General features: G+C 43.1%; 1 protein-coding gene across 2 annotated transcripts in view; it reads right to left on the bottom strand.

The window, feature by feature from the left end:
• The window catches only part of FRMD4B (FERM domain containing 4B), a 425720-nt gene that overhangs the window by 321781 nt on the left and 82916 nt on the right, over positions 1 to 21023 (bottom strand). Inside the window, exon 1 of one of the 2 annotated variants that reach the window (XM_086680929.1) lies at positions 6205 to 6579. The exons of the other annotated variant lie outside the window; for it this stretch is intronic. The gene's annotated coding sequence lies outside the window, so the exon portion shown is untranslated. Of the gene's footprint in view, positions 1 to 6204; positions 6580 to 21023 lie in introns of those variants that run through there. 2 annotated transcript variants of the gene reach the window in all.

Genomic DNA, 21023 nt, shown 5'->3' with positions numbered 1-21023 from the left:
GAAATTAAGTCTCCATGATTTGCTAATTTCACCAAGTCTCCATTTTCCTCATCTATAAAATGGGAGCGATAAACGTACATAACACCTATATCAGAGGATTTTTGCAAGCATAAAGAAAAGGATGGCTGAAAAATGCTTAGACTGAAATCTAGCACATAGTGTCCAATAAAAAAATATAGCTATTAATGTTTCTTCTTGGCCTCCAAAATAATAATAGCTAATATTTATGGGGTATTTAATACGTAGCAGGCACTGGATGAAGCACTTTACACTGTCATTTTATCCTCACATTAACCCAATGAGGTAGGAACTCCTACTCTCCCCATTTTATAGACGAGAGAAGTGAGGCACAAAAAAGGGTAAGCCACTTGCTCAGAGTCCTACACTCCATAGGTGGTGCAACTGGATTTGAGGGCAGGTCATCTGACTCGAGAGCCAGTGTCCCTAACCCAAACTCATTCTGTCTTTCTGTAAAATACTGGTCAACACATAGACTTTGTCAATTCAACAAATATGATGGGATCCTGGCAAAGCAATTCCCAGCACAGGTGAATGCTTAGGGAATGTGAGCTGGTCTTGTTACCATTAGCTCTTCTCTACTATTATTTATTGAGCCTTCACATCTGAACAGGACCCTCATAGGCATTGGGATGTCCATCCTATCCTGCAGTTATGGTGAGCATCTCTTTATTTTTTTTAAGTTTTTTTTTATTCTTAAGTATGACATACATGAAAAATGAACAAAATGGAACTACACAACTCACTATAATCTCCACGTAAACAGCCACGTATCCATCACTCTGTTGCCTCAGAAGCTCCTAGACACTTTCTCTCCCTCCTCCTCAAATATAACTAGTATACCAGGCTTTCTCATCCTCAACACTATATACATCCTGGGTTCTGGGGGTTGTCCTGTACATTGTGGGATGTTTAGCAGCCTCCCTGGCTTCCACATGCTAGATGCCTACAGCACCTTCCCCAAAGGGCAACAATAAATGGCAGCAATTTCTCTAGACATTGACAAGGGTTCCTTTGGGGCCAAAATCATTCTGGGTTAAGAATCACTACACTATCATGACCTTTCTGGTAACCACATTCTTGCTTTCCTTTTTACTTTAACCACACAAGCATCCATCCTTAAATGTTACATTTAATCTTGCCTGGTGAAAGGAATTCTTTATCTATTAAAAAGACCTCTAATCACGGTCCCCTAAAATAGTCTATGTGAGGTGACCATATAATTTATCATCCAAACTGGAGGCGGAGGCATTAACCAGGACTGACCCGGGCAAGCCAGCATGATCCGTCCCCTACTTCGAGGGAACCTCTGCTGTGAGTGCACATTATCTCCGCAGCCGCACACAATTAGGGCCCCCTTACCCACTGGATAATTGTACACGAAGTGGCAGAGGATAATTAAAAGCAGCACATCCCCAAGGGCAGAGTAACATAGACCCAGATAAATATCTCAAGGCTGACGAGCTGTGGAGCAGAAAACTCACTGGCCTTGGCCCTCAAGGAGGTGTATTCTTCAGACAATTTGCTGAAAGACACCACTTCAACAACTACTTTCACCACATTAGTGCAGCCAAGTGATTAAAATAAACGCCGCCTTCCAAGATTCGCACATAAACGCAAGAAGGGTCAAGACCACCCCTTGCAAGAGGTTTAGGGTCTGTAGTGGATTTTTAATCAATATATCTGCCTTTTTTTTCCCTCAGTGCCATTGTGAAGCAGAGCAACCGCTATCAATTTGACCTGTTCTGCATTGTGATCTCCTAAGTCCTGGTATTGACTAGGTTAAAAGTGACAGCTAAGGCTTTCCTTGCATACATGAGAAGTCATATTGATAACCTATGTGCCTCAGTATAATTCAGTTCAGCCTCCATTCTTTCGGGCATCACGGAGAACAGAAATCCCCTTTCACTGAGTCAGACACTTGTACGTTTCAACAAATGTGTATTTGATTTCCTCAGCATCCATTTCCCCTTTATCCAGCAACTGTATTCATCTGGAGGTCCAGCCCTCTGCCACCCACAGTCCATGTGGTCTGGGTGAGATTCCACCACAAGGCAAAGACCTCAACCTCTGCAGAAGTCATTTGGCACAGGGCTTCCCTCCAAACCATGCCAATCAGGCCAGTCAGAACTAGTTTTGAGGCTTTTTGTTCAACACCTGGGCAAAGGAGGTCTATCCTTTTTTGTTGGACTTGAACTGAAAATCGTGTAAACTAGTCACTGCTATAGTCAGCTAGTCACCCGACAGGGACCCTATACCCAGAGGAAAAAAGAGGAAGACAGAGCTGAAGACCCAAAGGAAGAAATCAGATTCTGAAGTCATTGTTTAGCCCTGAACAAGATGCACTTGGGGCCAGTTCTAAGTATGTATCTTTCAGTAACTTGAACCTGTATATATGAAAAAAATTTACATACATATTTATATACATATCTGTATAGATATGTATCTCCTAATTCCAGTTGAATTGGGTGTTTGTCACTTATTATGAAAATACACCCTGCGGCAGTAGCTTTCCACTTTTTAGACAGCAACTCATGGTAAGAATTACATTTTATACTGCAACCCAGAATGTGCATGCAGCCCCAGTTACAGAACTGACTCAAAGTTTCATGAAACTACAGAACACTTACTAACATATGATGATGCTGATATTTTCTGTCCTGTTATACTTTAAAAAAAAAAATACTGGTTGCAGCCCACTAAATCGATTTCATGACCTTCATTTTAATGTTTATTTATTTTGGAGAGAGACAGAGCTAGCGGGGGAAGGGGTGGAGAGAGAGGGAGACAGAGAATCCAAAGCAGGCTCTGTGCTACCCGCACAAAGCCCAATGCGGGGTTTGAACTCATGAACCGTGAGATCATGATCTGAACTGAAACCAAGAGCTCAACCGCCTGAGCCACCCAGGCGGCCCTCATGATCTTCATTTTAGAAAACATTGCCTTGTGCGATTAGCTTAAAAAAGGATCGTACCAGAAAAAAATGAGATAAGAAACATCATGATAATTTTGGTCAATCAGATCATTGAGGAAAATAGGATTTGGCCCCTAAATCAAGCATCTAGCAATAGAAAACTGCTACCTTACCATTTCTGACTACCCAGGGCACATGTTTACCAGAAGAGGAAAGAGAAATCTTAATGACCCAGAAATAAATAAATTACTTTTAAAAAAAGCATCTTCTAAAACAAAATAAAAATCATATCTAAAAAGAGAGAGATGAGAGATACATTGAGAAAAAAAGAGAGAGAGAGACACCTAAGTCTTAACTGGTGAGCTCACTTATATGATTTATTTATCTATAGGCTGAAGATAGTAATTCCAGTGAGCCTCAGCACTTACTGAGTATGTAAAAATAATGTGTTCATGATAAGATCAGATCTCTGGGGCAGATGTAGAGGGAGGCAGGGAGATAGGAAGAGAGAGGGAGGAAGGGAAAGAGATGGAGAGAGAGAGGGAGGTCACTTGCAGTGCAAGCCTCAACCCTTCACTTATGTGTGTACTGTGTGTAAAATAACTATGAAGAGTTCCTGAAATTTTAGACAATCACTGCAGGCTGTATAAAACAGGGTGTTTTTTTTTTAACTGTTTTCCATGTACCTTATTTGTATTGTCAGTTAGCCAAAACTTCCTTTTTGTCTGCTCAAAGCAATGCGGAATCTTGATTAAATCTGTGAAATCAAATGGAGAACAAGGATTCTCATGCTGGCTAGAAACAGGCCAGTGATGACAGTAAACAATACTGAGAAAACTTTAGCTGCTTTTACACTCTGGAGTGGCTGTAGCTTTAACTCCCCCGAAATTATTCTAGATTATTAGGTTCAAGCACAACTGTCTGCCTGTTTGAGAAGTCAAGAACTGTCCTGCCACTAAGAAGAAAATTTACTCATCTCCAAGCAGGGTGAGGTTTAAGGCAATCACTTGCATAACCCAGGAGAAGCGACTTCTGAGATTTTCCCAGCAATAATGAAACTCAAACCTCACTAAAATGGCATTTTAGGTAGATTTCTTCATTTTCCCTCATTATATTTTTCAAATACATTCCACCTGCATTACTGAATTTAAGCAACCAAAGTGTCTGATTAATATTTGCAGATGTCATAAAGAAGTGATTAACCTCTCCTGGGCAGTAAGTCCTTGGAATTGCCTGAATTCTTCTGGCCCTCTTTTAAGAAATGTAAGCATTGGGGCGCCTGGGTGGCGCAGTCGGTTGAGCGTCAGACTTCAGCCAGGTCACGATCTCTCGGTCCGTGAGTTCGAGCCCCGCATCAGGCTCTGGGCTGACGGCTCGGAGCCTGGAGCCTGTTTCCGATTCTGTGTCTCCCTCTCTCTCTGCCCCTCCCCCGTTCATGCTCTGTCTCTCTCTGTCCCAAAAATAAATAAACGTTGAAAAAAAAAATTAAAAAAAAAAAAAGTTGAAAAAAAAATTTAAAAAAAAGAAATGTAAGCATTGTTCAAACGTGTGTGTGTGTGTGTGTGTGTGTAGTTGTGCTTTACTTGTTATTACAAAATTCTCAGATATATAAAAAAGAAAAAAACATCATAGACTTATCAATATAACCATCACCTAGTTTGTGACATTTAATTTAGAGACCAAAATATATACTGAGTATTTACTTTAGGTCAGTCACCATCATGTTATGTAATCTAATAAAAAATATATGAGGGACTTATTGTTATTACTATTATTTTCTTCGTCATCATCAATGCCATTACAGCACATCCCCTTTAGAGCCCGGCATCTGGAATCAGATGTCTTGTAAACTCCAAATTACCAGTGTGACTTACAGCAAGCTACTTAACCTCCCTCTGCGCTCAGCTTACCACTCCATGGACTATTTATAATGCCCAAAACGTGCCCACTGGGATGCCCGACACACAATAAGCTGTCAACCACCATTCTTAACAGCATGTGTATGGCACATGAAAGTGCCGCCTGAGGACGTTAAGTAAGGTGAAGCTGCTTTTCTTCTCCTCCAGATATTTGATTTGGAAGCTCCACAGATGCATTCTCTTGAGGACGGGAGGCAGCATGTCAGGGATTGCGTTAAAACCTTGCACACATCCTCCAAATTGGTTGGTCAATTTCTGGGGCAAATACTAGCTAACCTTTGTGGATCCACCAGCTTTCCGGAAAGCCTGCTGCTGTCAGCACTCCGCAGTCTTTCTTCGGAAGGGGCCACCTTCCAGACGCAGCCGTCTGGGCACCGGCAAGCAGACCAAGTTGGTTTGCAAAAGTTCAGAGGAGTTGGCTCTGGTATGTTTACAAGTCCTAGCAGATCGCAGCAATGTTCGGGATAATTATTACCCCACCCAGGAGCGCCCAGCCCAACCCTCTCACATCTGGAAGGAAGCGTCCACACAAAGGAGAGCGCGAGAGACCTCCTCCTGCGGCTGCTTTCTCAGGCTCGGGGAAGATTTCAGACCAGCTCTCACCCCTTTTGTCAACAACACCAATCACTGCTCAGTAGTTTCTTTCGGAGCATAGGGCATTCAATGCAAAGGAAGTTTACCTTCCAGTCCAAACCGAATGGCATTTCCCAAAAACATCATCTTTGTCCCCTCCCCCGACACGCGCGCGCGCGCGCGCGCACACACACACACACACACACACACACACACACACACACACACACGAAGGTGAAAGGTGAAATACTCCAGAAAATTGATAGAGGGCGATCCACACGCACACAGCCTTTCCAACAGAGAAGCGGCTAGGATCAGACACGCCTAGTTAAAAGGGGCAGACAAACCAAACCCCAAGTATCCTCTCCTAACGCCAGTCCTTTCCCTGCCTTTTGAAAGTATCTGGGATTCATCAGCGTTTCTCCCACCTCCCACGAACGCGCAACAACCAAAGCACATGGTCCCTGGCGGCGCATTTACAAACCCCACCAGCGCCAACGCCTCGAAACCGCCAAACTTCCTGGCCCCACACCACCAAAGCGCTCAAAGCGCCGAGCCAAGTGCTCCGGGGCCTCCAGCGGAGGTAGCCGGAGCCCAGGAGCCGTGGGCGGGGTTTCCTACCCGCGCGAGCGCCGGAGCCCCGTACCTCCGCTGGGGGTCCCCGGACGCGCGCTGCGCCCGAGGCGCACGCTCAGCGCCCGAGGTGGCCGCCGCTCGCGGTCGCACACCCCCCCCCACCCCCCGCAGCAAGCTGGGCACCCCTGGCAGTCGCCCCCCTACCTGCTCTGCTGCCTCCTCGCTCTGCGGCTGCGGACCGCTACTTTATTGTCTCGGTGGCTCACCGCGCGGGACCTGGCGACCGGCTCGGAGCCAGCCGTGCAAGCAACTCCGCCCTGCGCAGCGCCTTCCCGGGCGCCTGCCTTCCTCTTCCTTCTCCTCTCGGCCCAAGCTCCTGCACAGCACGTGAGCCGCGCGGCCCGACTCCCGGGCTCGCTGGACCGCCGGCGCCCGCCGCATCCCCGGCCCGGGGCCGCTCGTCGCCCCCGCCGCCGCTCGCCGCGCGTCCTCGCTTTGATCCACACTTAACAGCTGTGCCCCGGCCGCCTGCCTCGCGTCCTCCCGTCCTTCCGTCCTGCCCGCCCGCCCTCGCTGTCAGCCCCGGCTCCCGGCTCCTCTCTCCCCAGCTGCCCCCTCCCGCCGCCTCTCCGGGGGCTGGGGCGGCCGCTGCCAATGAGACTCGGCTGATGCGCTGTTCCGGCCCAGTCATTGTATCGGGAGGGGAGGAAGGGGAGGGGAGCGGGAGGAAGGGAGGAGGCGCCCTCGGCCCCCGCCGCGCGGCTGCGGGCTGGGCTCGCCTTCCCCGACAGAGAAAAGGCGCTGGTGCCAAGGGGCGCGGAGCGGCTGGCGCTGCCGAAAGTGGGGGAAAGGGAGGGGGCGCGAGCCCGCGCCTCTCCATCTCTGGCTCCGAGTCAGAAAAGCGCGGGGAGGGACTCTGTTCGCCTCCCAGGCTTCAAACATCCCAAGCCCTCGCTGACCTTAGAATAAAGGGGATGAGGCATGGGCGCCCGCGGGAAGCTGGGGATCTAATCTGGAACGGGAGTGGGTCTGGCTAAGGACTTCCTCTGAGATTCCCGCGAACCTGGTGGCTTTTCTTGAAAGAGAGAAAAGGAGAAAGGAGGGGAGGAGGGAAGAAGGAAGGAAAAAGGGAGAGAGGGAAGTAAGAGTAAGAAGGAAGGAGAAGGGGGGGTGGGTAGAGTAAAAAAGAGAATAAAAGGCTACTCCGTGCCTGGCATTTTCCCTCCAGAACGGTCCTGACTCAGGAGAGTTTTATTCTGCTCTACTCCTGCAGAAACTCCAGAGGTTAACTCAAAATAGCTGCTAAGTGACAAGACAGAGATTGCAGCTTGATCTGATACCGAGTGTGACGTGGCAAACGAGAGAAGGGTGGAGGAGGAAGGGAGGACCATTCAGGAAGGATCTGCTGTTGGGATGGTCACAGCATCTCCAAATGAGTTGAGGAGTAGCGCACCGGAGGGGAGATGCACTGTCGGCACTGAGAAAAAATAGTTCCCAAACACCCTTGCATGTGCGTCCTATTGCCGGACCACTTCTCTATATGCTATGAATTCATTTTTAAAGCTAAATCTATTTTTTTAAATAATTGTCTTGAGACTACACAATTATATCATACCTCTGCACTTTGCTGAAAGTTTGGTTGATACATCAATGTCAGTATATGAAAGAGACCAGTTCCCTAACCCTGGTTTTGGCATTTTTCCTCCTCCTCTTTCTTCTTTTATTTTTTTAAAATTTTTAAATGTTTATTGCACATATAAGCAGGGGAGGGGCAGAGAGAGAGAGGGAGACACAGAATCCGAAGCAGGCTCTGAACTGTCAACACAGAGCCCGATGTGGAGGGGAGGGGGGGCTCCAACCCACCAAACCCATCAGCTCCTAGATCAAACTGAGCTGAGGTCAGAGGCTTCACTGACTGAGCCACCCAGGTGCCCCCATCCTCTTCTTTCTCCTCTTCCTCCTCCTCCTCCTGCTGCTTCTTCTTCTTCTTCTTCTTCTTCTTCTTCTTCTGCTTCTGCTTCTGCTTCTGCTTCTGCTTCTCCTCCTCCTCCTCTTCCTCATCTTCCTCCTCTTCCTTCTCTTCCTCTTCTTCCTCCTCTTCCTTCTCCTTCTCCTCTTCCTCCTCTTCCTCCTCCTTCTCTTCCTCCTCCTCCTCCTCTTTCTTCTTCTCCTCCTCCTCCTCCTCCTTCTCCTTCTCCTTCTCCTTCTTCTTCTGACAGATCACCAGCCTACAAAAGAAGGACAGGGTTGGGGAGGGAAGGCTCACTTGTTTTCCCAGGCCCTGGCATAGCTGCTATGGACATGAAGTGCAAAGCAAGAACTGAATAGTAAAGGCTTGAGATGGAGTGGTGTATAATATTACATCTGTGTGGTGTGAAGTAATTAAATTTTCTTCTGGTGTTGAGTGGACTGCTTGCTTCTAATTAAATAGACTGTATTGAATGAATAACTGACATCTGTTGAGCAGCTATTACATGCCCCCAAGACCTGACCTGAGTAAGCACTTTACTTGGTATTATCCCATTTAGTTCTCCTGGGAGAAAAGGGAGAAGACTAGAAGCCCCATGAGCTCAGGGTCTACACCGACTTTGATCAGCCCGTGCCACACAACAGTAGCTCGTTCAATGTCTGTTGAGTTAATGGACTTGCATTTTGCAGAGGAGAAACCTAAGGGTCAGAGAGGTTCATTGACCTGCCCAAGAATATGAAACTAGAGGTGGTTGTACCTGTCTTTGAACTCAGATCTGAAGACTCCCTCACCATTGCACAATACTGTCTGTTCCATGTAGACAGCAGCAAAGGGCCCCAGGTAAGGCAGCAGTGCAGAGAGTAATGGCTTACTCTGCCCTCATAAGTGCACGTAATGTCCTTGGAGAGAAAGTCAATACATATACCAAAGGCACTAGAGAACATCCCAGGGAATGTACAGCAAAGTGGAACAGTGCAGGGGAAATGAATAGCACAAGGCTGGCCATCCAAAAAGTGCTTGGTATATATTTGGGGGGGGGGGGACCTAGATGCAGACCACAATATGGAAAATGGAACGTAAGCGTTGTCAAAGGTTGATGTGGTCAGTCAGAGTAGTCTAGAGAGTTTTCTGGAAGATGTGGGATATTTACTGCATTTTCTTGGAGCCAAGAGGCCCCTGCTTGACAACGGGAGCTCCAGGTCGGTCATATGTGGGTTTGAAACCCAACTTTTCCATTACTCAACCTAAAATAGGGATAATAATAAGGCCATCCTAATAGGGTTGTTGTAAGGATTGAATTAGTTAACACCTGTAAAGCATTTGGAATAGTGTCAGGCACATGGTGAATGCTTAATAAATATTAGTGATTATTATTAAAGGAGAAAGGACAGCTTTGTTTCCAACTTCAATCTGTGATAAATGTTTATAAAATACAAAAATAGCAAAATAAAAAAGCACAATGCAAGAGAACAAAGAAAACTTGTTTTCTTTATTCTTAGTGTAGTATAGAATTACTAATTCTGGATACATATTAGAAGGGTGGATTTACTTTTCTTTTATTATATCAGAATTTCTTTAATTATATCAGAATCTCTGGGGTTGGGGTTGATAAAACCTCACATTCCAAGACCCCAGCTCCAGAAGGCTCATGGATCAGAAAACTGCATTTTTAACAAATTCTTCAGGGGTCCACCTGAGAAATACCCCTTTGCTCTTCCCTCCACATCCCTTGTTGCCCACCCAACCTCACTGACCCAGGATTTTTTTTTCCACCCTAAATTGTTACACTCTCATGATGAATTCAGTGCTGTGCGTGCATTCCTATCTAATTCAATGCACACTTATTACGCACCAATTTTGTACAATTGCTACAACCGGGTCTAAAGATGAGTGACACCCTTTATGCTAGCAAGGAGTTTATGATCTGAAAGAAAAGACGGGAACACAAAAAGGTGTAATAATAGGGTTAAGGTGTTTGGGGTGCTTACAATGTACAATGTACCCGTGACAAGTGCTTAACCTATACACAAGTGCTTAAAAGATCCATCTGGAAGAGGGAATCTGGAAACGGCTTCACAAAGAATGCAGCATTGCTAGGCTGCTTTCCTGAAAGAAATCACTCCATTTATAAGAGAGCATGGTCAGAAGGCTGAACAAAGTATGGACCAAGCAGTGAAGCCCAAGAGATTTGTAGGTTGGAAGAACCAAGCAGAGAACTTCTCAAAAGTGTCCAACTCAAGGGCCTGGTAGGTAACACTAAGGAGTAGAGTAGAACAGATGTGAAGTAATCAGGTAGGGACTGTGGCAAAATGGAGAACATATTCTCCCCTTCTGAAGGAGGCAGCTGCTGTCGTGCTTGGCACACTGTGCCATGTGGGAGTATTGATCTGATTGATCCGATGTTTTGATTTTCCAAGAAAAGCTGGAAACCTGGATTTTGGCATGAAATCTCCCCATGTTCAAAACACCTTGGCAAGCAACTAACCGTTTTTAAATATCCTATGATCAAAATGAAACATGTCAGCAGGTCAAATCCACCCGTGGACTGTACATTTATCATCTCCACCATGGGCTTGGCTAGAGGAACCACACTCAGAGACTAGCAATTCCTGTACTTTCCGTATGACTAGTGAATACTTAACACAGGGCTGGGCACTGTGCAGAAATCATGCAACAAATGAAATAAAAGAAATGGGTCTTGCCTTTCTGAAACTCATAATAATTGGTGAGATGAGACAAATACGTATGAACAAAAAAAAACAACAAGCAGCAAAAGAGAAAACAATTCTATCCTGAAATGGAGAATTTCCAGGTGACAAATGACAGCCTCCCCAGATTTTTGATGCACAGTGGTGCTAGGAATTGCTTGGACCTCCACCTTCTAGCTCTTTATCTCAGTTCTGTGCAGTTCCAAGGAGGATGTTTCAGTATGTGCACCATGAGATTCAGCTACTGAATTAATAAGAACATGTTTTAGGAATATTTTATTTCCAAATTAAAACAGATTTATTTATTGGTTTCTTTATTTATCTATGTACTTATTTACTTAGGCTAAAGATGGATATATATTCATTAGGCAAGTTTTTGACCACACAAAAAGTACGAAAAATAGAAATTGAAAATTAGCCATAAGTTCACCACCCTAAATGAGCACCTTTATAACTCTTTATACTCCTAGGCTTTTAAAAATGTACATGCAGGCGGGCATCTGGGGGGCTCAGTTGGTTGAGTGTCTGACTTCGGCTCAGGTCATGATCTTGAGTTCATGAGTTCAAGGCCCACCTCAGGCTTGCTGCTGTCAGAGCAGAGCCCGCTTCAGAACACCCAATTCCCTATTGATGTATTGGTGAACAGTTGGGCTTCTTTGATTTTTTTGGCTTTATTTACAATTTTAAAACCAGATCTAAAAAGAAGTCACACCATCCCTGCAGCATCCTGGTCCTCACAGCTTCAACGAGTTTGTGCATTGGGGTGCATGGGTGGCTCAGTCAGTTAAGCATCCAGTTCTGCACTGTCAGCACAGAGCCTGCTTGGGAGTCTGTCTCCCTCTCTTTCTCTTCCCCTCCCCCACTTCTCTCTCTCAAAACAAATGTTTAAAAAAGACTAAAAAAAAAAAAAGGAGTTTGTGCTTCCTAATAATTTCCCACTGAAAACTCAGGTTGGGAATAAGAACACGAATACTGCTTGCATATTTTGTAGCTAAAAGCTTGTGAGTGAGCAAATGTTCATTAGTTTTGTAATAAGAACACATACTCATGTTTGTTAAGCACTTTCTGTTTGAGGTCTCACTTAGTTGGTCACTCGATGAAGCAAAGCCCTGTTGTTCCTCATGTGAGGAAACTGAGGCCCAGAGAGGGGAAATGAATTGCTTGAGGTTATATGGCCAATAAGTCAGGAGCTAACAGTTGATCCCAGGACTTTCTGACTCTGAGAATGGAAGCCTCATCCACCATACAGGAGGCCCAGGCTTTTTTGGTACTTTTGTTATTAATAAAATGGCTTAGGTAGATTGCACTGATTTCCAGGGTTCTTAAGAGGGACTTTAAAATTAAATCACAGTAATATTAGACCAATCAACAACCATAGTTGCAGGTACTTGGTTGTCCAAGGTTAATTGTGTGTTCTTTCTAAAGCACACTTTAGATAACCAAGAACTGTTAATGAGAATCACAGGCAGCTGTTGATACACTCCAAGTTACTCTGTCCCTTTTTTTTTTAAGTTTATTTATTGTCGAGAGAGAGAGAGAGAAAGAGCGTGAGCATGGAGGGACAGAGAGAGAGAGGGAGACAGAACCTGAAGCAGGCTCCAGGCTCCAAGCTGTCAGCACAGAGCCCCATGTTGGGCTTGAACTCATGAACGGTGAGATCATGACCTGAGCTGAGGTCAGACGCTCAACCCACTTAGCCACACAGGTGCCCCAGTCTGCCCCTTTTTAAAGGGTACCAAAGCATTATCCATTTCTTTTTTTTTTCTTTCTTTTTTTTTTTTTTTTAGCATTATCCATTTCTATGTGAGCCCCAGACACACACCTCTACCCCGAAAGCACTTAACACATAAAGAACAACAGGGTGACCTGCGACTTCACGCTTCCATGGAGAATGTTTATTATAACTGAAGCCTCACCTTTTCATTTAACCCCATGGCCTTTGCACATATATCGAGATAAAAATTAAAAGCCTTTTCTTTCACCACTCAACCAAGACTACTGTTTTTTTTATTCTCAAATGTAGCGCAAAAGCACTAGAATATTATCTTCAATCTTTGCCTATGTCACATGATGTAAATAACAATAAATCAGTGTTTTATTGGGGTGCCTGGGTGGCTCAGTTGGTTAGGCAACCAACTTCAGCTCAGGTCATGATCTCGCCTCTTGTCGGTTGGAAGCCCATCTCAGGCTCTGTGCTGACAGAGCTTGGAGCCTGCTTCAGATTCTGACTCCCTCTCTCTCTGCCCCTCCTCTGCTCATGCTCTGTCTTTCTCTTTCAAAAATGAAGAAACATTAAAAAAATTTTTTAAAAATCAGTGCCTTATTGTAAGTGTGCTAGTTTTGATGTCCTGAAATTAGAAACAAACAAACAAACAAACAAAACTACAAACTTAAGTACTTACATTTAAATACAACACAGGTTGATACGAAGTTAAATCGTAGGAAATTGCCTTCTGGGGTTAAAGGTCAAATATCGGCAGTTTCATAGGGTTCAGCCTCAAATGAAGCGGTTGCTGATGATTAGCTGTGAACACGAATCTGTGTCACTAGGCTAACTGTGCTTGCTTGCAGATTTCGGAAGTAATGTAATTGAATGGGAACCTCCTGATGATACATACGTAATTGTCTTTTGAGGGTATATCGCTAAGCTCTTTTATACGTGAAAATGCTTTTTAATAATGTTCTTTTGGCATGTCACGAACTAAAACACCTTGGAAGGAGGCCAGTGTTGTAGTCCAACCCCTTAGTGAATAGTGTGAGTCCAGTGGAATCTTAAATCTAAGTGTTCAGAGTGTACCGTCTTTCCTTCCAAAGGGCAAGGACACTCCATGGGAGATAAAACCCATGCTTTATAGTTAGTTTGTAGCCATGTTACCTAATCACAAAGATCCCAGTCTTGTTAGAGCGGCTATTTTGGTAGTGACTTTGGGAAGGACTCTTTTTCACTGGAGAGGTTGCAAACTGACATGGTGTTTTCTGACTTGCTGGAGATTAAAAGTTGGAAATATTAACATAAACATCTGGATTCATGTGTGGGTGTACCTGAGTGTATTTTCAGGAAAGATTCAAAATCCAGCCTGTACAATTTGATGTTAATACAGTATTTCTAAAAGGATATTTCTAAGTGTTATTCTAGATGTAACAATTTTTTCCCCCATAGACTGGCCACTCTAATAATTCTACGTCCTTTCCATGCTTCTAGGATTATTTCATTAAAAATTCATGATTTCATGATTTCTTTAAAAAATGAATAAAACAAGGAAACAAAATTTCCATTAGCTCAACATAGTTTTCCTCTCCACCCCAGTAATGAATAGAAGCTCATCCAGTTTCATTTTTCCATATGTCTGTTTCGATTTGGGTGCCTAGTTGACTCATGGCAACCCCTTTTCTGCTTAGCAGCAAGAAATGATAAAAATTGAAGGAATTTAGAGAACTTCTGGTCCAGGAGTTACAAACTGAAACGCCTAGAGGGGCCAGGCAAGAAGATAAATGAGGGCAACTGTTCAAGTGTTAACAGTGGAGAATGGTTGTTCTCTACAAGACTGTGGCACTTTGGAAAGTATACGCCCTGTCCCGTGGTAGCCCTCACTGCTCAGTAATAATGTTTTGGGAATAGTGTTGCCAGATTTTCTTTCTAAGAGAAGACGGAGTCCTGGATTTTTAGCAAAACCTCTTGATTATTAAATGTTGACGACTAATTTGGAACCATTTGAGCACTTGGCCAAACAAAACCTATCTGTAGACCTGATATGACTCAAGGGCCCCCACTTGGAGATCCCTGATCCATTTCAGCCTTTTTACTTCACAGATCAGGAAAGTGAGGCTCAGACAGTCAAGGTGATTTGCCCAAGAACACGTGGTCATTTAATAGTGGAACAGGAAGTGGAATCTTGGCTGCTTGGCTTATGGCCTAGGACTTTTCTAATACAAACATCTGCTTCTATTTTCTTGCTAACATTTAAATGATGTTCCTAATTACATGATTTCAAATGCTGTATGTTGTTTAAAAAAATGAAGATGATACTCACTGTCTTTGGAGCACACAATCTGTACTCCAATAAATGGCTTTTCAGTCACATGATCATATAATCTAAATTGGTTCTAACATTTATAGAAGACCAGTATAATTCTACTACATTCATGTACTAAGGAAACTTTCTGCATCTCCACTCCTCTACATTTTCTCTCCCTGCATCTCTTTACTAAATTTGGCCAAGGAAAGAGAAACAGTAAAATATTTAAGAGGAACCTTGTTGATTTCTCTACCATGCATAAGAACTAGTTGGGCAGGAAAAGCAAAATACAGTTGTGAATCGGCAACTGTAAAAACTAAGCCATGCATACAGAGCAGTGCAGTTTGCTTGTTTTGCCAAAGCAAACAAAATACACAGTAAACTTATAAGGACCTTAGTACACTTTGGAGAAGGAGTAGAGATCATTTTTCTAAGAGTCTCAGAAACTGGAAACCTCCATTGTAAATCTGAGATTTTTTTTTTCCTTTTTCAGAAATGTTTTCAAAATACAGACTATCTCAAAATATAACAAAAATCCCTAAAGCTACCGGTCAGGATTGGAAGTTTTAACACGTGTGTCCATTGTCCTTTGTTTTCAATCAGAAGAAATAGAACTTTACAGAAGAGTGAAGTTCCTTGTGCTTCCTAGTCCCTGTTTTTTCGTTTTTTTTTTTTTTTAAGTAAACTCTGCACCCAACATGGGGCTTTCAAACTCACGACCCTGAGATACAGAGTCTCACGCTCCACTGACTGAGCCAGCCAGGCACCCCAACCGGAGACTTTTTCTTACCTCCAATTCCACAAGAGTAACTATTATTATGAAATTTGCATGAATCCTTCCAAATTTCCATAGAGATATAGGCATCTATGAATATTACATAGTGTTGTTTTATTTGTGTCTTAAAGTTTACATGTGTGATATCTGACCACACATAAGTTATCATAGCCTGTGTGTTTTATTAAATATCCAGTCTTTTTTACAAAGTCTATCCAGGTTTAGGTGTATGGATCCAGTATGATATTCTACATTTCACTTGTCCTTTTTAGTGAATGGTTGTCTAGGCCATTTCTAATATTTGAATCATTTTATTTTAAAATATTTAAAGTAGGAACCCATTTTCCTAAAAAAAATGTCACCCTGGGGAGGCACCTGGGTGGCTCAGTCGGTTAAGCGTCTAACTCCAGCTCAGGTCATGATCTCATGGTTCGTTGAGTTTGAGCATGTGTTGGGCTCTGTGATGACAGCTCAGAGCCTGGAGCCTGCTTTGGATTCTGTGTCTCCCTCTCTCTCTCTCAAAAATAAATAAACATTAAAAAAAAAAAAAAAAAAAGAATGACAGTCAGTATTGAACCGGTGGTTTACTATCCTATCCAAAGGGTGAGGAGAAGTAAAAAAATATTCTATACTATTTTCGAGACCCAGAACTTTTTTTTTTTTCAACATTTATTTATTTTTTGGGACAGAGAGAGACAGAGCATGAACGGGGGAGGGGCAGAGAGAGAGGGAGACACAGAATCGGAAACAGGCTCCAGGCTCTGAGCCATCAGCCTCGAGCCTGACGCGGGGCTCGAACTCACGGACCGCAAGATCGTGACCTGGCTGAAGTCGGACGCTCAACCGACTGCGCCACCCAGGCGCCCTGAGACCCAGAACTTCTGACCCCTCTAGTATGTCAGGGAGTCAGTCCATTGGTCCTGTTGTATGGAAATTTTGTTAAGGATGGTAGTTTTATGAGGAAAGCATCCATGGCTCTTGTGAGATTCTCAAAGAGATGTGTGCTCTCCAAAAGATGAAGAACTGTCATTTTTAAATGTTTCCTAACTATGGGAAGTAATCGTTGGTTTCTGCAATTCCTCTGCCTCTCAGCAGTTTTTGAAGGAATTGCTGCCTTTCACTGCGTCTTAAATTTAATTTAACTTAACATTTAAGTGTTGAGAATGCATTGACTGCCGGCAGCACGGACAGATTGCCAGAAGCAGAGACAAGAGTAAATGAGGAAAGGCCCCGATCTCACTGACCTGAAAGTTTACTGAAGAAAGGCAGTATGCAAAGCCTAGGGCGACACTTCTCAAATGTGTCACTATGGTCAATCTGGTTAGAAAATTCTGTGCTATGGAAGCTTTCCTATGCATTATAGGATGTTTAGCAGCATCCTTGGCCTCTACCCACTAGAAGCTAGTAGACTCTTCGTCACAGGTTGTGATAACCAGAGCGTCTCCAGGCATTGCCAGATGTCCCATGAAGGGCAAACTCTACCCCTGGTTTAGTGTGATGAGCAATGACAAAGGGAAGTGTGGATTTCAGTTCATAACACACTTCGTTTAATGAGCAATCTATGCAAAATAAAGGCGTTAGTTCATGCAGGGCAAGAAACATGGACTGGAATACTTAGAAAAGGATATTCTTGGCAATGTTACAAATTATTTTATGACCTTGGCGACTCATTCAGTTCTTCTGGGCCTCGGTTCCTTTCTTTGTAAAATGGGATAGTTAGATAGTTATAGCTCTAAAATTCAACAGTATCCCTGGAGAATCTGAATCCTTGGGGAATTATCAGGATGGAGGTAGGGAACTAGCATTTGGAAACTGCCGTTATTTTGGGAAAAATAAACACAGGAAAGTGCTCTGCTAAATATTGTATGTCATTGAAAGCAACCTTTTTATTAGAAAACATAGCCTCTGGGTGCATTTGCCACATCACTTCTTTTTAAATGATCTTGTCAATTGCCTTCCTCATTATAAAGCAATCTTGTAGACTGTTAACAGGAATTGGAGGCTGTTTATCTCTCTTGTAAATTTTGTCTTCAGGAAAGGGGGCTAGATTTATAGCCAACGCCATATTAAGAGCTCTTTCTCTTAGCCACAGAATGGATACATCCAATGATGGCTTCTCTTGACCACTCAAACAATGTGATCTTGGATGGATTGTCCTGAAAAATAGAGTAAGGCAGGTTCTGCCAACAATGTATCTTTGATTTTTACTCTGCCAATGGTGATCTGGTCTATTTGTACCTAAATGGACTCCAGAAATAGGTCATCATGTAAGCAACTGCTTAGCCAGCCATTACACACCTCTGGGTTTTAGTTTCTTAATCTCACGGTCAGGATTTCAAATGGGTGGGAAGGAGATTTGGTACCGGACATTCTCAGACTCTCTCCTGTGGTCACTATGCACCTGCTACTATCTCTGCCTAGAATTCATTTCCCCCAGGTCTTTGTTTGGCTGACTTATTCTCATTACTCAGGAACCAGCAAAAAGATCACGTAGTCAGAGAGTATTTTCCTGCCCACTCTAGATGAAACAGCCTTCTACACCTGTCTCTTGTTTTGCCTGGTTATTAACTGTCTTCCCTACTACAAGAGAAGCTCGAAAAGCATGGATGTTATTTTGATTCATTGATTGCTGTATCGCCAGCACCCAGAACAGAAGTGACATAGAGCAGGCATTCAAGGAGTTCTTCTTCCTCTTCTTCCTCTTCCTCTTCTTCTTCTCCTTCTCCTCCTCCTCCTTCTCAGGCTTTTAGTGTAATCTTTAAGATCTCTTTTTCCAACACCAGGTCATGCCAATTTGACTCTGTTTTCTTTTAAATGTTTTATAGTTTTTCATTTCATGTTGAGTTAATTTTTTTTATAAAGTGTGAGGTTTAGGTAAGAGGTGAATTTTTTTTAATGTTTATTTGTTTTTGAGAGAGAGACAGACAGACAGACAGAGCATGAGCAGGGGAGGGGCAGAGGGAGAGGGAGACACAGAATCTGAAGCAGGCTCCAGGCTCTGAGCTGTCAGCACAGAGCCTGGCGCAGGGCTTGAACTTGCAAACCGTGAGATCATGACCTGAACTGAAGTCGGATGCTTAACCGACTGAGCCACCCAGGTGTCCCAAGAGGTTAATTTTTTAAAACATTTGAATGTCTAACTGTTCTAATAACACTTACCGTAAAGGCTAGCATTTCTCACTTGAGTTGTCTTTGTCCTTTGTGAACACTCCACAGGCCATTTTTGTGTATTTCTGGACTCTCCATGTGGTTCTATGCATCTATGTGTATATCCCTTAGCCAATATCACGCTGTCTTGATTGCTACAGCTTTATGGTAAATCTTAACACGAAGTAGTGTGGTTCCTCCAACTTTGTCTTACTTTTTTAAGACTAAGTATCTCTTGGATGAACAAATGAATTAAATGCTTTCTTTCCCCACTTTGCCTTGTTAACTCCTGTTAACCATTGAGATTTTAGCTCAGACATCATAGCCTCAGAGAAGTCTTTCCAGAAAATCCAGGCTGTGCTACATCACTGGCTGTACACTCTGGATAATACCATGAACTTCTCGGTCCTCTTGGTACCTTCTTGCTTCTCATTTGGGGATGGTTGTGTCCCCCAGAGGACACATGGCAATGTCTGGAGACATTTGGGGGGGGGGTCACAATTGGAGGGGAGGGGGTGTGAGGTTCTCCAGGTGTGTAGAGGCCAGGGATGCTATTATACATCCTACAATACACAGGTCAGCCCCTCAACAACAAGGAATTATCCAGCCCCAAATGTCAATACTACTGAGGTTGAGAAATGCTGCCTTAAACAAATTGGTAATTTTACATTTACTGGTGTAACTCGTTGCTTAATGTCTGACTCCCCTACTAGACTGTAAAATAATGACTAGAATTTAGGTTTTAAAACCCATGAAACTTTATCCAGCCACTTTAAAATTGGGACCACCAGGCAGCTCACTTAGCTGTTGACTTTGCCAGTTCCTAGATGGAGCTGATAAGGAATTATATTAGAAAGAAGCCAAACATTAGTTCTCTTTGGTAGAAACACAGCAGAGTAGATATTTAACCATTTAACTGTGCCTAACAGAGCGTGTGAAGTAAACTCCAAAATACAAAAAGCCAAATACTGGAAAGTACTCAAGTGTTAATATATAAAATGTTCAACCATAGGAACACATGAAAGAATTTTGCAGTGGCTTTATTATAAGTAAGACATGTCATACCTTTGGCTTCGGGTATTGATGAGGGGATAAGCAAATTGACTCCAGAAGGACCTAAGCATAAAATGTATAAAACAACATCCCTCCATCTGACAGAATGCTTTTAATAAGTATTCAAAATATCCAAGGATTCAGTTTTTGATTGGATACTTTTCACTAACAGAGTCTATCTAAGTTGATGGAGGCTTGATGTAGCATTGACTGTTTGGCTGACAATGTGCTTCATTCAAACAGATACATCACCAAGAGACTGGAAATACATGCGTTGAATTGGATTTGAGGGAAAAAAAAAAGATTTACTGTAATCCTCACTGTCTTTAAAGTTATCCACAAAGGCCTCCTTATTGCCTTACTTTAGGGATTCAAAAGACTTAAAATGTCTGCCCTTCTCTACAACCACAATAATTTGAAGTGAGAGACCGTTAGGAGACAGATGGTAACAGAAACTTTGTTTATTTTCTTCTTATTTTTGATTTTAATCTTTTCAAGTTTCCAAGGACTCAAAACAGATGTTTGCGACCTGCTTTTTTTCAAGCGGGAAAGAAAAGCTGACCCAAAAGTGTTAGGGAGAAATCTGTTTAATCAGTAGTTAGATTTGATCTACCAAGTTCCCAGATAGTCTTTTAATCATCAAGACAAATCATGACACACATTTTTAAACAATCTTCTTTACTATGTGAACCTCTTTTCTAAAGAAGGACACTGTGTAAAAATGCTCTGTATCAGTCTTAAAGCCGACCTCAACTATTCACTTCAGTGCCCATTTATAGGGGGTTCTATTTTTAATCTCCAGAATCCAGATGACATCTTTTATTCTTCACAGTTACACTTAAAGGAAAGGAAAAGAAATGAGAGTTCTCTTTTGACACCCACTCTCCTGCCCCTGAACCTCAAACCTCTGGAATTTACCACTTATGATCAGTGGTCCTTATCCAGGGACAAGTTTGTCCTTAGGGAACATTTGGCAATGCCTGGAAATATGTTTTGGTTGTCACAACTGGCCAGGGTGGGGATGGAGATGTGCTCCTGGAATCTAGTGGGTAGAAGCTAGGGGCGCTCCTAAATATCCCACAGTGTACAAGACAGCCCCCGTAACAAAGAATTATCTAGCCCAAAATGTCCATAATGCCAAAGTTGAGAAACCCTGATCTATGATTTTTATCACTAGCATTAATGGAATCAAATGTGGACCTGTTTGATAGATGGGTTTTAGTAGAGTATTTTTAAAACAAGATTAGCCTTTACTTATCTTTCATGCAGGTTAAAATATTAATGGGGCAATCAATGATTTCCTCAAGACTGCCAACATCAAGACTCCATTACTGACCTTTCAAAATAACTCCTCT

The sequence above is a fragment of the Puma concolor genome, chromosome A2 (assembly GCF_028749965.1).
Source record: "Puma concolor isolate L17-30 chromosome A2, mPumCon1.1.hap2, whole genome shotgun sequence".
Lineage (NCBI taxonomy): Eukaryota > Metazoa > Chordata > Mammalia > Carnivora > Felidae > Puma > Puma concolor.
Note: the sequence above shows the minus strand (reverse complement) of the source record. Positions and strands in the feature narration are given on the sequence as shown.